At 43.1% G+C, this 14,307-nt stretch overlaps 2 protein-coding genes across 2 annotated transcripts in view; both read right to left on the bottom strand.

The window, feature by feature from the left end:
* Nucleotides 1-221, bottom strand: part of ARHGEF4 (Rho guanine nucleotide exchange factor 4) — a 231,277-nt gene extending 231,056 nt beyond the window's left edge. Inside the window, exon 1 of the mRNA XM_059479348.1 lies at nt 32-221. The gene's annotated coding sequence lies outside the window, so the exon portion shown is untranslated. The remainder of the gene's footprint in view (nt 1-31) is intronic.
* A 7,596-nt stretch (nt 222-7,817) lies between these two features.
* The window catches only part of AMER3 (APC membrane recruitment protein 3), a 42,761-nt gene continuing 36,271 nt past the window's right edge, over nt 7,818-14,307 (bottom strand). The window contains exon 3 of the mRNA XM_059479733.1: nt 7,818-13,401. The gene's annotated coding sequence lies outside the window, so the exon portion shown is untranslated. The remainder of the gene's footprint in view (nt 13,402-14,307) is intronic.

Raw genomic sequence — 14,307 nt, 5'->3', positions numbered from 1 at the left:
TCTGATACATTTTGCAAGGTGTCTGGCTCACCTGGTTCCTCTGATGGGTAGAGCTGCCACTCTTTCCCTCTTTTCATGCTCACACAAATTTGAGAAGGAGAAAATACAACGAATTGGAGAGCCAAACCTCCCCGAGTTAGATTGCTAGAGCAAAGTGGAACATAATTTCTCTTCCTGCAGGCAACCCTGAGTACAGGTGTTGAAGGCAAGCTGGCTCTAGCAGCTGCCAAGGAGCTGGACAGCATCCCAGTGCTCACTCCTCCTGGCCTCATCCCTCTGCTGTCAACAGCATGAGCCTGCAATTCCCACACAGTGCTTGCTCTGATAACACAACCTGTGAGTAATCCTCAGCAGCACTCCCCACGTTTCCCACCTGCAGGGGATTAGGGCTCCACTCCTGGACCCACATGTCAGCAGGCAGGGTCCTTGTGTCCCTGCACAGGGACAAGCCAGCACTCCTCACCCCTAAGCATGCAAGCAGGGTAGCTCAAGGGGAGGAAACCCCCACAGCTCTGCCTGCTCTCCTGTCCCTAGGGGGGAGAAGATTACTACCATTGTTTGGAAGCAGTTGTGGCCATGCCAAAAGCCTGCTCACTGCTGCTGCCAATTTTAAACACAGATAAAGAATGCTTGACATAGAAAATGATAGGAAAGGAGAAGTCAAACCAAAGAAATGTCAAGAAGCAGATGACTGAGGCATCTTATAAACTTGTAGAACATTGTCAGCTGAGAAAATTACAAGGGTGGAGGCAGATGAGGCAGATGAAAACTGCATGTATTACTAAGGTATTTTCTCAGTCTGTTCCCAGAAGGACATGACATTGCCCCATACTGACACAGCCATATTATTTTCATCTTTTGTTGCTTCCCAATTCTTTGATTCTGACCACTAAGAAGTTTCTGCATGAGATATTTTCAACCCTAGTATTTCTTCTCTAATCCTTGGCATTTGTGATGTGAATAATGAGATATGAACCAACAAAGACAAGTCTGCCTAAGCTATTTTCCAACCCTGGGAGTGCAAATGGAATGACAGTTAAAATAAGATCCATTTACTACATCCTTCAGATAGTCAGCATTCACCTTCATCCCCAGCATTTCTATCCCAAGCAAAAGCCATGACAGCAGCTCTCAGCAATTTTAGGACAATAAATCACATAGACTTAGACCAAGCCTTAAGGGTCCATGATCTGGAATCCTTCAGGGGAGTTAAAAAGCAGTCTGCATGCAGTGTCCAGATACTGGCTTTGCTTGTTTTCACAGTGTTCAGTATCTCAAATGGCTTCAAAACCTTAAGATAAAACAAGTATTCCAAATAGTAACTTTTTGTTATAACTTGATGAGAAATTTTTGCAATTATGAAGAATTAATTTTAGCACCACACTGGGATAAGTATTTTTCCCTTCACATCCTGTAGTCACAAGTCAAATTTTTGTTTTCTGTTGGACTTGATTCACATTTAGAAATAGCTTTTCTTGCCAGATACGATTACTGAGCAGCTCCCCCAGCTTTGTTAGTACGAAGTGTAGTTGGGAAGAATGGGTCCAGCTTTTTTGTCTTTTGCTATTTTAAATTAAAAATTATTCATAGCAGAAGCATATTACACTCCAGAGGAGTTCATGTAAGCTCTTGGCAGCCAATACCCAGTTCCTTACTCAGTTCTGCTCAGCCTGAAGAACAGCTGTTTACAAGAGTTCTAGATAGGAATATATTTCCCTATCTCGAGATTTTATAACAATCTACTCTTCCCCTTCAAAGAAACAAACAACCCTCCCACACAAAAAAAAGCCCACAACAAAAACCTGAACAAATAAACTAAAACAAAAACACTCAACCATTCAAACCAAAAGCCTAACAAAACCCCAAAGCACCTCACAGGTTTTATTTCTATTATCCTCTACCTCACTGTCCCATGTGTTTCTAAGTGTATTGGAAGGAGACTTTGTGCAAAAGGAGCTCAGAAAGTAACTTCTAAAATCCTCAAGCCATTGTTTTTGTAGCCATCCTGACATCCCTGCCTTGTTAAAAACCTTCAGTATTAGTGCAGCATTCAGTAGCTAGGTCTGAGGTCTTTAAGAGATCAAACAAGTTAGACATTGAAATAGTCACAATTCCTTATTAATAACTGGAGGCAGTAGAGAGGAAGCCAAGAAATTTCAGAAGAATGGGATTTTCAAAGGGCAAGCTGCTAAAAGCTGATGAATTGACATGTAAGGTAACAGATTCTTCAGACACAAGGGAACAGGACACAAAGCAGTTGAGAAGCTGTTTCAGCTATGAAGAGCAAATGGTGACAGTATTGAGATGTCAGTTTACCTGATCACCTAGCTTAAGAAGTCAATCCACAAAAACAATTCACTGATTGTTTAAACTTTGTGCTTTCCCTGCCAGATTCTACAATAGTATATTTTTGAAGTGGGGAAGAGAACACAGCACTGACTTTCACTTCCAGCTCCACAGGCTCCAGCAATTTTAATTAAATCTCAGAGCCCAGGAATGCAGTTAACCTTGACTTTACCCAGCTGACTGCTCAGCCCTGGTGTTCCCCCAGCAGGTTTGTATAGCTGAAACAGATATCTCAGGGTTGTGTATCATAGTAAAGCTCCAGCTTAGAAAGATTTACAGTAAATATCTAATTGCATGTAGAGTACCATTTGAGTTTATATGTACATAATCTATGCATATTTACTCTACTTACCATAGGCATGTAGCTGATATAAGCAGGTTTCAGGTAACTGATGGTAACAGGTTCTATAGTGCTCACTTGAATGGCTCACTGAAATGGCAATAAACAGCATTTTAAACTCCTATAAACTGTCCAGAATCTGTACAAATAAAACTTTCAAACAGTGTACAGCCCATTTCAGTCCTATCATGAGTGATTATTCCTTTTATCAGACTTAGCTCTAGCAACAATAGCAATCAGATACTTTTAAGCTGGCACTAATATAAATGGTGTCTAGAATGTTTGCCAAAAATAAGTTTAAATTATGCCACCTCTCACTGCAAGTTATTCTATCATCAGCACAATGGAGATTTTTCTACTTGTTTGTGGTTTTTTAACTGGAAGAATATTTTTTTTCATTAGTATGGTTTAGATACAGGCGAGAGACTAAAATAAATCTGTCCAGAAGGAGAGAGCTTAGAACAGGAATCAGAATGTAACCCTGTCCACTCCTGGTGAGGACTTCACTTCTTTATTAAGTGCCAGAGCCTTGTCCTTTCCTGCTCAGTGACCACCTCCGGTGCCCAGTGACCACAAGCCAAGTTTCAGAACTGGCAGGGTAAGGGTTCCTCTCCCACCACCAGAAAGAAGTTTCTTGAGTCTGTATTTCAGAACACTCTATATTTCTACCACAACTGTGATGGTCAGAAACCTATTTAAAACAAGAACTCTGGCTCCTCAAAAGATGCTTGATTATGCAGAGGGAAGCATGAATACAGTATCTCTCTTGTTTGGAGGTACCAGTTTTATCACGAGCAGCACTGGGCCTGCATACACTTCCCAGTATTTCTGCAGCAGCTTCATGGCTCTCTTGAACCTCCAGAACCTCTCATCCTCCAGCCTTGCCTGAACCCCCTCTCCCCGTTCATTACCCAAGCTTTACATGCCTTAAGGAAACAGGATGCAGCTAACCCTCAGGGAAGCTGTTGTCTTTCCTGCTTTTCTCACTGCCTCTTGCTAAAAGATTTTGATTTGTTGCTATTTGTAGGGCTAAAGGCACTGGAGTTCTGAGTAAAAAATGCATTTTGGCTACCAGAAATCCTAAAAGGAGCTACAGGGGAGCCCTAAGGAGAATTCTTCAACTGTCTGAGAAATCCTCCCCAAAAAGTCAAGGGCACATGACATTTGTGATTGCTTTGAACTTCTAGCAATCCTCCAGTAGTGCTTACATTTATGCTTACATTTATTCAGCATCTAAGAAGGCAGAAAAGCCTCCCTAATCTGCACAGGGAAGAGATGCACTGTAAGTAACTGGGCTTCTTGTGGTACTTGATGGACTGTTTCCATCTGGCTGGACTATTTCCCAGCACACTACTCTGAGCTTTGTAGCACTTTATACTTATTCACAAATGCACAGGAGTATTTAGAGCTATTTCTTGCATGAGTTAATCATTGCTGGATGGCCATCCAGTAAAACCTCCACTGGGATGTAAAGAGCAAACATCTTCTGCATGGAACTGAGGGTGTGACATGTAAAAGCACCCAAGATGGTGCTGGTTAACTGTGCCCAGAGCAGTAAAGCTCCAGACTTAGCTCAGGCTGTGCAAAATCCACTGAGAATTAAAAAAATCCACTGGAACTGACCTGGTAGCCAGCATGCATGCAGATACATCAGCAATATCAGTGGGTGAAAAGCCAGGAGAACCAAATCTCCACACAGTGTTCTGAGGAATGTGCAGCCTTTGTGTGCATTGAAGACACATTTGCTTTTCAATTAAGAGAAAAAACTGTGTGCCATGAAAGATACAAGGCTCTCTCAGATGAAAGCCTCTATGAGCTTAAACCATGTTTACCTAAATGCAGATGACCAAAACCATAGTTAATGTGAACAGCAGAAACCACATAAGCCTCAAAAAGCCAAACTGGGAATACTTTTCAGAGAAAACAACCTTTTTTTTAGCATATTCTGACACATGCTTCTTGAGATGGTCAGCAATGTCCCAGGAACAGGAGTTCACTCTGTGCTTATACATTTGGTTCTTGTCCCAGCAAGTTTGGAGAGGTGTGAAAATGAAAACTGGCTGTGCTGAAAGTTAGCCAGGCTCCTCTGATCATCAAGGAAGTTCAGCTCAGGTTTCAACCAGCAGCTTGTGGTTTGGCATGAAAGAGACTATTCTAGTTCATAGCAGGATGTAAACACCCTGGGCGAGTATTACTCTTCTTTGGAGACCTCTGGCCACCTGCTCAAGCATTCATCCTCACTCCAAACTTTTTACAAGAGCCCTGGGATTTGGTGTGGAGGAGTGGCAGCAAATACATGTTTTCTGCACTGAGATAGCTTTGAAATCATTGCTATATGTGCTGGGGGAGAGGGGGAAAGCGAGCACGTTTTCACACACACTGCTGGGCCTCTGCCCCAGGGCCTCATGCCCTTTTACCTCACATCTCCCAGCCTCTCCCACCCTGTGCCACCCCACACAGCCGTCGTGCCCCAGCCAGAGAAGGGCCCTGAAGTTTGCTGGCAGATCCCCAGGATCTCTGAAAAACACATGTTCTCACAGAAAAACACACAGTGCTGGCACCTGAGAGCCTTACCCCAGCCCAGCTCTCATGGGGCATTCTAGAGCAATCCCCTCCTGAGGGGTTCCTGTGCAGCCTTCCAGAGGGGCTGTGGGGTGAACTCACTCCCCAATGATGTCCCTGGGAGTCACAGAATTAATAAAGTTGGAAAACACCTCTGAGATCCTTGAGTCCAACTCTGAGATCATTGAGTCCAACCTATGGCCTAACACCACCTAATCACCTCAACCATGGCCACATCCAGTCTTTCCTTGAACACCTTCAGGAGCAGTGACTCCACAACCTCTCAGGGAAGTCCATTACAACCCTTTCTGTGAAGAATTTCTTCCTAGTGTTTAACCTGAACCTCCAGCACAGCTTAAGGCAATGTCCGTTCAAACTGTCCCTTGTTCCATGGGAGCAGGGCCGGCCCTACCTGGCCACAACCTCCTGGGCAGGGAGCTGTGCAGAGCCACAAGGTCCCCCCTGAGCCTCCTTTTCTCCAGGCTAAACACTCCCATTTCCCTCAGCTACCCCTCACAGGCCCCTTACCCAGCTCCATTCCCCTCTCTGGACTGGTTCCAGCCCCTCAATGTCCTTCCTGAATTCAGGGGCCCAGAATGGGACCAGCACATGAGGTGTGGCCTCATTGCGGCCCTGGTCCTGCTGGCCACACCATTGCTGACACAGGCCAGGTGCCGCTGGCCTTCTTGGCCACCTGGGCACACCTGGGCTCATATTCAGCCACAACTGACCAGCACCCTCAGGGCCTTTTCCTCTGGGCCACTCTCCAGCCTCTCTGTCCCCAGCCCGTAGTGCTGCAGGGGGCTGTTGTGGGAATGTGTGGCACTTGGCCATCCTGTACCTCATGCTGTTGACTTCAGCCTATCCATCGAGCACATCCAGATCCTTCTTCAGAGCCTTCCTATCTTCCAGCAGTGGAAGAGCTGAGCCGTGTCCCCACAATACTGCAGGGAGCTGCTTCCCCAGAGCGCTGAGGGAGGTGGGACATGGCCCCACTCGGCTGCAGCGGCGACCCCGCCGCTCTCGAGGGAGCAGAAGGTCGGCACCCTCAGGCTCCTTCCCAGCCCTTCCTCCAGGAACACCGATCCCTCCTGCTTAGTCCTCATGTGTGATTTGGGGGCTGCATGGGGGAGGCAGCTGTGAGCAGCATCCCACCGAGGAGTGCTGTGAGGGGCGGGCGGGCACAGGTACCATGAGGGATGGGCAGGCGGCACAGGTGCCGTGAGGAGCAGGGAACACAGGTGCCGTGAGGGACAGGGGGCACAGGTGCCGTGAGGGGCAGGGAGCCAGAACTCCAGTGCCGTGAGGGCCAGGGGGCACAGGTGCCATGAGGGGCAGGGGGCACAGGTACCATGAGGGATGGGCAGGTTCAGGTGCCGAGTAGGTAAATCCCCGTGGTGGAACGAACCTGGATAGTTTGGTTCAAGGCAGGCATTGGCGGCCCGAGGATCCGGGGCTGCCTTTGAGAAGCATCCTCATGGACAGGTGAGTGGTCGGGGTGAGCCTTGCTCTCTACAGCGTGGCAGAGCCTCTAGAGTTGCTGCGTTCAAAGCACACAGGTTCAGGTGTGCGCTTCACGTTACTGGGTGCCGTGATAGAAGCCGGGATCTGGAGCACAAGCTGCTCAGCTGGAAACAGCTGGGGCTGTTTGTTTGTTTGTAGGAGATGTGTGGCAGAGGCTGACGCTGTTTGTGTGTGATCGGGTGAGCGCTCCGTGGGTGGGTGTCACACGTGTCACAGAGCAGAGCAGGGCTCTGCAGCGTCAGGTGAGCGCTCCAGCCCCCTTGTGGCTCAGCCAGAAGGTACCGAGGAGCACCGTGGGTGTTATCTGACACATCCCTAGCACACCGCCCGGTGGGTGTTTTGTGGTGTTTTGTCAATTTCTGCAATGACAGCAGCATGGCTTTCTTTGCTCCATGTGTATTAAACATGATGCTCCTTCTTAAAACATCATCAACAGAGCCGTGTTCCTTTCATTTTCATTATCATTGCCCTCCTCATTACTCCAAATGCACCTTCTAAAGGATCCCTGGTAGGAATATGTGTGTTGGTACTTTCTTGCACTTGTATGACTGCTGTTGTGTTTCAGATTGTGCCAGCTTTCATTATACTGGTGTTCCATCATGGAAAAATTGGGCTCCTTCCTTCCATTTCTGCAATTTTCTTCTTACAAGCATTAATGCAGGGTTACAACTATGCTAACATTAAGCAAGTTGTTAAAGAGACTTTAAAAGTCCTTGTAATTGAGTGACAGATGCTTATGACTGAATCAATTTAAATATTCAATATAAGACTATCAGGATAAGACTACTAAGTATTTTGATCTTGATATTCTGATTCTGCCAGTGTTGACTGACTGATAAGGCAGTCCTCTACAGAGGAGAAAAATTAGAGAAGTGAATTTTGCCTCTTTATCCATTTGTTATAGGCTGGGGATTTAAAGAAAATAAATTATTCATAAGCAGTAGTAGGGGTTTTTTTCTGAATAAAGAATTTTTAGAGTTGGAAAGAGTAATTCAATAATGGCATATGAAGCAATAATGTAATATTGATTACAGACCAAACAACATTGAATCCAAGTGACTTTAATATGTAATGTAGAGTATGGTAACTAAAATATAATACATAAAGCATATGTACATTAGATATGACATATATGAAAAATAGTTAACAAAATAGGTTAAACAGCATATAAATGCATGTATCTTAGTTACATAATAAACCATGTTTGTACTGAAATTTTATTAATCTGCTACTCAGATTTTCAAAAGGTACCTGCTTAAGATTTCTTCCCCATTCTTGAACTTAAGTTTGCACAAATTCTTTTTTTAAGTGTGTGTATACACACTTATTATTATAATATATATATGTACCATGCATATACATTGTTAATCAAGAAGTTTTATTCTTTTCCTTAAGTAGAAGTCAGAATATGTAACTTTGTTCTCTCTTAAATATTCCTCATTTTACCTGCAACTTTATTGTGTGTCCTGTGCATTTGCTGTAAAATGTCAGCATTTCCAATATCCTGCCCCAAATGCTCCAGCTTACTGAGAACAATGGAATATTGTGAGTGAGGCACAGTATTGCTCTGGGACTTGTGCCCAAGTTCCCATCCCTTACATCTGACTGGGATACCTGACTGCCATTTTAATACTTTGCTTTTGGAAGGAGCACTTACCTGACAATTCAGGTGGGTCTGGTATTTCTTCCTACACTTTTTCCAGACATTTTTACTAGTATGAGATTATTTGCACTGCAGCTTTTTAAAGGGGTGGGTGCTCTCTCTACTCATCGCAGTACATGTGGGTTTGTTAAGGGTACTCAGGTACCTGGTCTTAGTGCTGGGAATTCCAATTAATTCTGTATTAAAAGAAGGAATGTCAAGAACTGATGTCTTCAGAAGAATATAGTTTTATTTTAAATAATTCTTCCTGAACAATTTTTTTACATTTTAATAAACCATAAGAAAAGGGAAGGGGGAAACCCCTTTTTTTTCTTTTTGGAGGTTATCTTCAGCATAAAGGTATTGTTCTTTTAATTATTATTCTGATCTTTGTCTGGACACAACTGGTCACTGCTTCCAGTCTTGCAAAAGCAAGAAGTAGGTGAACAGTTTCATGCAAGCTGCTTTGAAGTTTTGTACCCACAAAAATCTGACAAAGTCTTCATATTTTATCTTAATTTTCTGTTACATCCATTGAAAAGCTAAAAAAATCCATCTAACACCAAAGAAGAATGACAGCATGTTAGGCTGAATGCAGGCTGAAGAAAGCTGTTCTCACAGCTACATACTGCATGAGAAATTGAAACTTACATGCAGTGAATATTTAAAATTCTCATTAATTTCACCAGCCTGTGTTCATTTGTTAGAGATGTTGCTTGGGTGAAATAACAAGTTTAATTTAAAGATTCTCCTTTAAACTCATGTACAGACAATCTTAGTAAACACTTTATTTAATATGACCTCGAGGAGGGAAATTTTCTCTTGGTTCTTTAAATGGAGATTGATTAAGCCCCAAAGATTTTTGAGCTTTCCCCAACATTGCATCAGCAGCCATGCAGCTCCACAGGGAGAACTAGAACAGACTACCCACAAGCATTTTTTCCATGGTGTGTAATGCAGATCCACAGTTGTTCTTTTGGCAGCAGGGATTGAACCCAGGACCTTAGAGTGTCAGGGTGCAACTGTGAGGAGGCTGCACAGCAAGATCCCTACCCTGGACTTCTGGAAAGCAGAGTTTGGCCTCTTAAGGAGGGATCTGCTGGGTAGGATACCATGAAGTAAAGCCTTGGAGAGAAGAGGGGTCCAAGAAAGCTGGTTGATACTCGAGGATCATCTCCTCCAAGCTCAGGAGCAAGGCATCCCAAAAAAGAGGAAATGATGTAAAAAGGCCAGGAAGCCTGCATGGATGAACAAGAAGCTCCTGAACAAACACAAAAAGATAAGTTAATGAGGATGGAAGAAATAACAGGTAGTATGGTAGGAATACACAGAAATTGTCCTCCCCAGCACTGTCCAAGAGACAGGGATCAGGTGAGGAAAGCTAAAGCCCTGATAGAATTAAATGGTCAGGGACAGCAAGGGCACCAAGAAAGCTTCCATAGGTATGTCAGTGATAAAAGAAAGATAAGGAAAATTATGAGCCCTGTCTGGAAGGAAACATTAGACCTGGTTACTCAGGATGCAGAGAAGGCTGCGTTACTCCGACTATTTTTCATTGGTTTTCACTAACAGGCTCCAGCCACACTAGCTGGGTCACACAAGGCGAAGGTAAGGATGCAAAAATGAAGAGCTGTGCACTGTAGGAGGAGATCAGGTTCAAGGACATCTAACCCACCTGAGGGTGCAAAGGTCCATGGAATCTGATGAGGTTCATTTGCAGGTCCTAAGGGAAGTAGTGGAAGAAATGGATGAGCCATTGTCAATGATATTTGAGAAGTCACAGCAGTCCAGTGAAGTTCCCAACGACTGTAAAAGGGGAAACATAACACCCATCCTTAAAAAGGGAAAAAAGGGAGACCCAGAGAACTACACACCAGTCAACCTCACCTCTGTGCCCAGCAAGGTCATGGCACAGATCATTGTGGAAACTGTGCTAAGGCACGTGGAAAACATTGGAAGTGACTGGGACAGCCAGCATGATTTCACTGAGGGCAAATCATGCCTGACAAAGGGAAATATAGGTTGGATATTGGGCAAAAGTTTTCCATGGAAAGAGTGATGAAGTTCTGGAATGTTCTGCCCAGAGACGTGGTGCAGTCCCCATCCCTGGGTGTGTTTAACAAAGCCTGGATGTGGCACTGGGGGCCAGGGGTGAGTTGAGCTGTTGGCGCTGGGTTGGATGCGATGATCTTGAAGGCCTCTTCCAACTCATTGATTCTGTGACGTTTGGTGGTGTTACAGCACGAGTGGACAAGGGGAGAGCAAGTCACACCTGAAGCTGTGCAGAGCATTTGACACTGTCCCACGTGACATCCCTGACTTTTAACTGGCAAGTGGAAGGACCCCTCAGTGGGTAAGTGTGGAGAGTCTGGTTCATGCATGGCTTAAAGAAAGAGGCCATGAAGGTATACAGTTGAGGGAAAAGTAAAAGGTAGTTGTAAAGCATTTCTCAGGCTTGATTCTATAAATAATTAGGCTCTCTCAAGCACCACTTTATAAACAATAAGATTCTCAGACAGTCTTCCCATAACAGGCAAACATTCTGTCCTTGGGCTCTCTGAGAACACTGGTCCTGTTTTCAATAAACAAACCACAGGTATTGTAAAACAAAAGGAGGGGTTAGAGTTTTCTCTGTAACCTATCATGAGCATGGATTTTGCAATATGCATGAAGTTTAATTAACTGTTATATAAAGTGGCTGATTGATCAATAAATCGGAGTCGATGCTGATCAATTAGGATGGGTCGACTTCCTTCGCTTTCAACAGGTAAGGAAGTAGCTGGATGGTCACACTCAAAGTGTGGTGGTCAACAGCTTGATGTCCAATTGGAGAGAAACAAGTGACATTTCTCCAGCTGGCTTTGGGACTGACTCTGTTTAACATGGGCAGTGGGACCAAGCACACTTCAGCAAGTTTGCCAATAACACCAAGGTATGATGAACAATCAACTTGCTGGAGGGAAGGGATGCTATCCAAAGGGACCTGGACAGGCTGTTTATGTCAATGCTGGACCTAGACACCTGGAGGTAAATAAAGTTGGACAAATCATTTGTTGCTCTGTTCCTGTAGGGTAGGAAAAATAATAGTCTCCACTGAAATACTGTCTCCTTTGCTGTGTGGGAGCAAGATGACTTTTTCTTTCTGTTGCCTTTGTTTTCCTCCATGAAGTCGGTTACTCAACCTGAAATCCAGGGAAGAGATGTGCTGCAAGGAGAAGAAATTCTGCCTCTGGACCTCAAGGTCCTCTTGTCCTTCATTACAAGAGATGTTGGTGAGCTGAAGGAGGCTACTGTGGTAATTACAAAAGAAATCACTTGTGTGAGGAACAGCTAGTTTTTGTACAAACTGTCTGTTGCTGGAATAATAAGCCCTATGTTTATTATTATTTGGTTGGCTCAATTCTAACGTGTCACTTACTATTTTAGGGAAGAATGTCTGTATGACAAACTCCTTGGTGTTTGGTTTTTGTAGGTTGAATGACAACTTCAAAGCAGTCTTCAGAAATAGTTGTATGCCATGAAAGAGGGTCTTAGACCCTTCTAATCAATCTTTTCAGGAGATTCTTGTGGTAAAATGAGTGCATTCTCAACTTTGATTTGTGCTGGCAGTCTTGGAGTGTTGGAGAGGGAAGCTCTCCTCTTCCTAAGTGTCAAGTAATTCTGAGAAAGCTCCATAGCTAGGGGATGTGATTTCACTTTATAGCTTCTTAGTTCTGCCATATCATGGGTTTTAAAACCCAGATTCTGCAAAATGCAGACATCTCTTAAACACTGTGGGTTATATATTCTTTACATTATTAATGATCAAAGGTAGAAAATAATTTTTGACATCAAAATTCAGGCATCTAATCTAAGGTAGTTTTCCCTTGCTGCAGTTCCCAGCCTCAAGTCCTTCTTTCACTTTTCCCCATGACAGCAAATCTCAGGGCAAAGATACTGCCCCTAAATACTGTCCAAGGCAGGATACTAACAAGGAGGCTGTAAAGATCTCTATGAACACACCATGGCCACAGGGGACCATTTAATCATCAGGTTCATCTACAAATCATAGGGGTTTTTTTTTCAATTTATTCTCAAAATATGAGACAGCCAAGACCAGGTTGGAACTGGGGTATGAAAATGATGTTAAACTATCTCCAAGAATGCCACAAAAAAAATGAAAACTGGATTAACAGCATATTTTGTACTTTGAGAACAGTTTTTCAATTAGAAAATAAACACTTCATGTAAGGTTAAGTGCAGCTGTTATCATGGATATTAGAAACGTATTTTTCTTCATTTAAAATGCAATCAATTTCTCTTTTTGATGGTGATTTTTACATATAATTCATTATTCTACTCACCATTTCTGCTATGATAAACACATATTTTTGAACAATAGAGGGTGTACTATGTTTTGTTTCCTGATATTTTTGTTTGTTTAAAAAATACCTTTTCCTAGGCAGTATCTTGCCATACCAGTGTAATCTGCAGTCTAGAACCTTGTGGCTTGGTTGCCATAAAATATATAAAGCTTTTCTCTAAATTAAAGAAAAATTAGTACAAGAGAAAACTATTTTACCTCTTCAGAATAACTTCCCAAATGAAAGCTTATTCTGCACATACCTGTATTTTAAAAATATAGTGATATTTTCAATTGCTGTGTGGCATGATATGACAGAAATATGCTATCACTTTTTCTTAAACCTTATCTTGGCATGAATTTTTTCAAAATCCTACTGAACTTGGGTTTGGTTTTGTTTTTAAAAAAGAGTATTAGTTACCAGCCATCTGCAAATATGGCCTCAGGGGTGTGAGGTTGTCCAGAACTCCGAACTGTGCCTGTCATTCTAACAGACTGGCATGATTTTCTGCTGCAGCATTTCTGGTGAGATCTCCAGAGAGAAATCCTTGTTGATTTTGGTCTTGGTATAGCATCATGGAACTGCCATGCTATGCTGTGTTGGGAGTACATCCATATCTACAAACAGATTCTTCAGTGTTGCACCTGCAATGTAAGCAAAAACATCTTAAATGTTTGCATATTTGTTTCAGGTTTTTATTTAAAATATATTGGGGAGTGAATGAAGGAAAATAACTAAAACCAGAAATAAAAACTAACAACCACCAGAATGCAACCAGGGTCAGATTAGCTATGACATAAGAATTTCCTCTTGTTTAGACAAACTAGTCTAGAGTAACTTCTCAACTGTGTGCCATATGCCATCTGCAGCTTCTTGCAAGTGTTTCTTTAACAGGAGTTTTGTCATTAGGCTTCTGAATTTTCATGAGATAAGTAAAGCAACCCCCAAAGCCCTCACTATTTCTAAAAATGTGGTTATAGTTTTCATTATTTTTTCCAGCGATGCAGTGCAATGGCTTCCCAGTCTTTTTCCAGAGGAATCTCACTTAAAGAACCAAAAGTGGAAAGCTACAATCAGTTCTGTTTTTACATTCATATTCTCCTACCAACTGTAGCTTTCCCATTGCCCCTCTACCCAGCCCAGACCTCTCAGCTTTCCCTTTCTTTGTTTTTGTCCTGCTCCTTTCCTGTGACATGTCTGTTGCTGTCTCAGGCAGCAGAGGCTCTAAAACAGAGCAAGTACATAAAAACCGATCAATCTCTTTGTTGTGGTAAACATCTGTTTCTTCTTCTTCTTGCGGTAAAATCTGTTTCTTCTGGTGTCATTTGTGTCCTCTTGCAGGCAGAGTCCTTTTCTCAAGCTCATCTAAATGTTTCTCTTCGTGGGTTGGAAGGCACTAATGTAAAGAAGTCCAGGTTGAATGAGGCAGTAGAGGGAAGAATATGCCTACTCCTCCCCTGGATGGTTCTTGTTAAGCACCTGCCTATAAAATATTATCAGATCAGCTGAGGCAGACCTCTCTGGTGTATTGGGACTAACTGACTCTCATG

Source organism: Ammospiza nelsoni, chromosome 10, assembly GCF_027579445.1.
Source record: "Ammospiza nelsoni isolate bAmmNel1 chromosome 10, bAmmNel1.pri, whole genome shotgun sequence".
Classification (NCBI taxonomy): Eukaryota; Metazoa; Chordata; class Aves; order Passeriformes; family Passerellidae; genus Ammospiza; species Ammospiza nelsoni.
The sequence above is the reverse complement of the archived record's forward strand: the minus strand, read 5'-3'. Positions and strand labels throughout refer to the sequence as shown.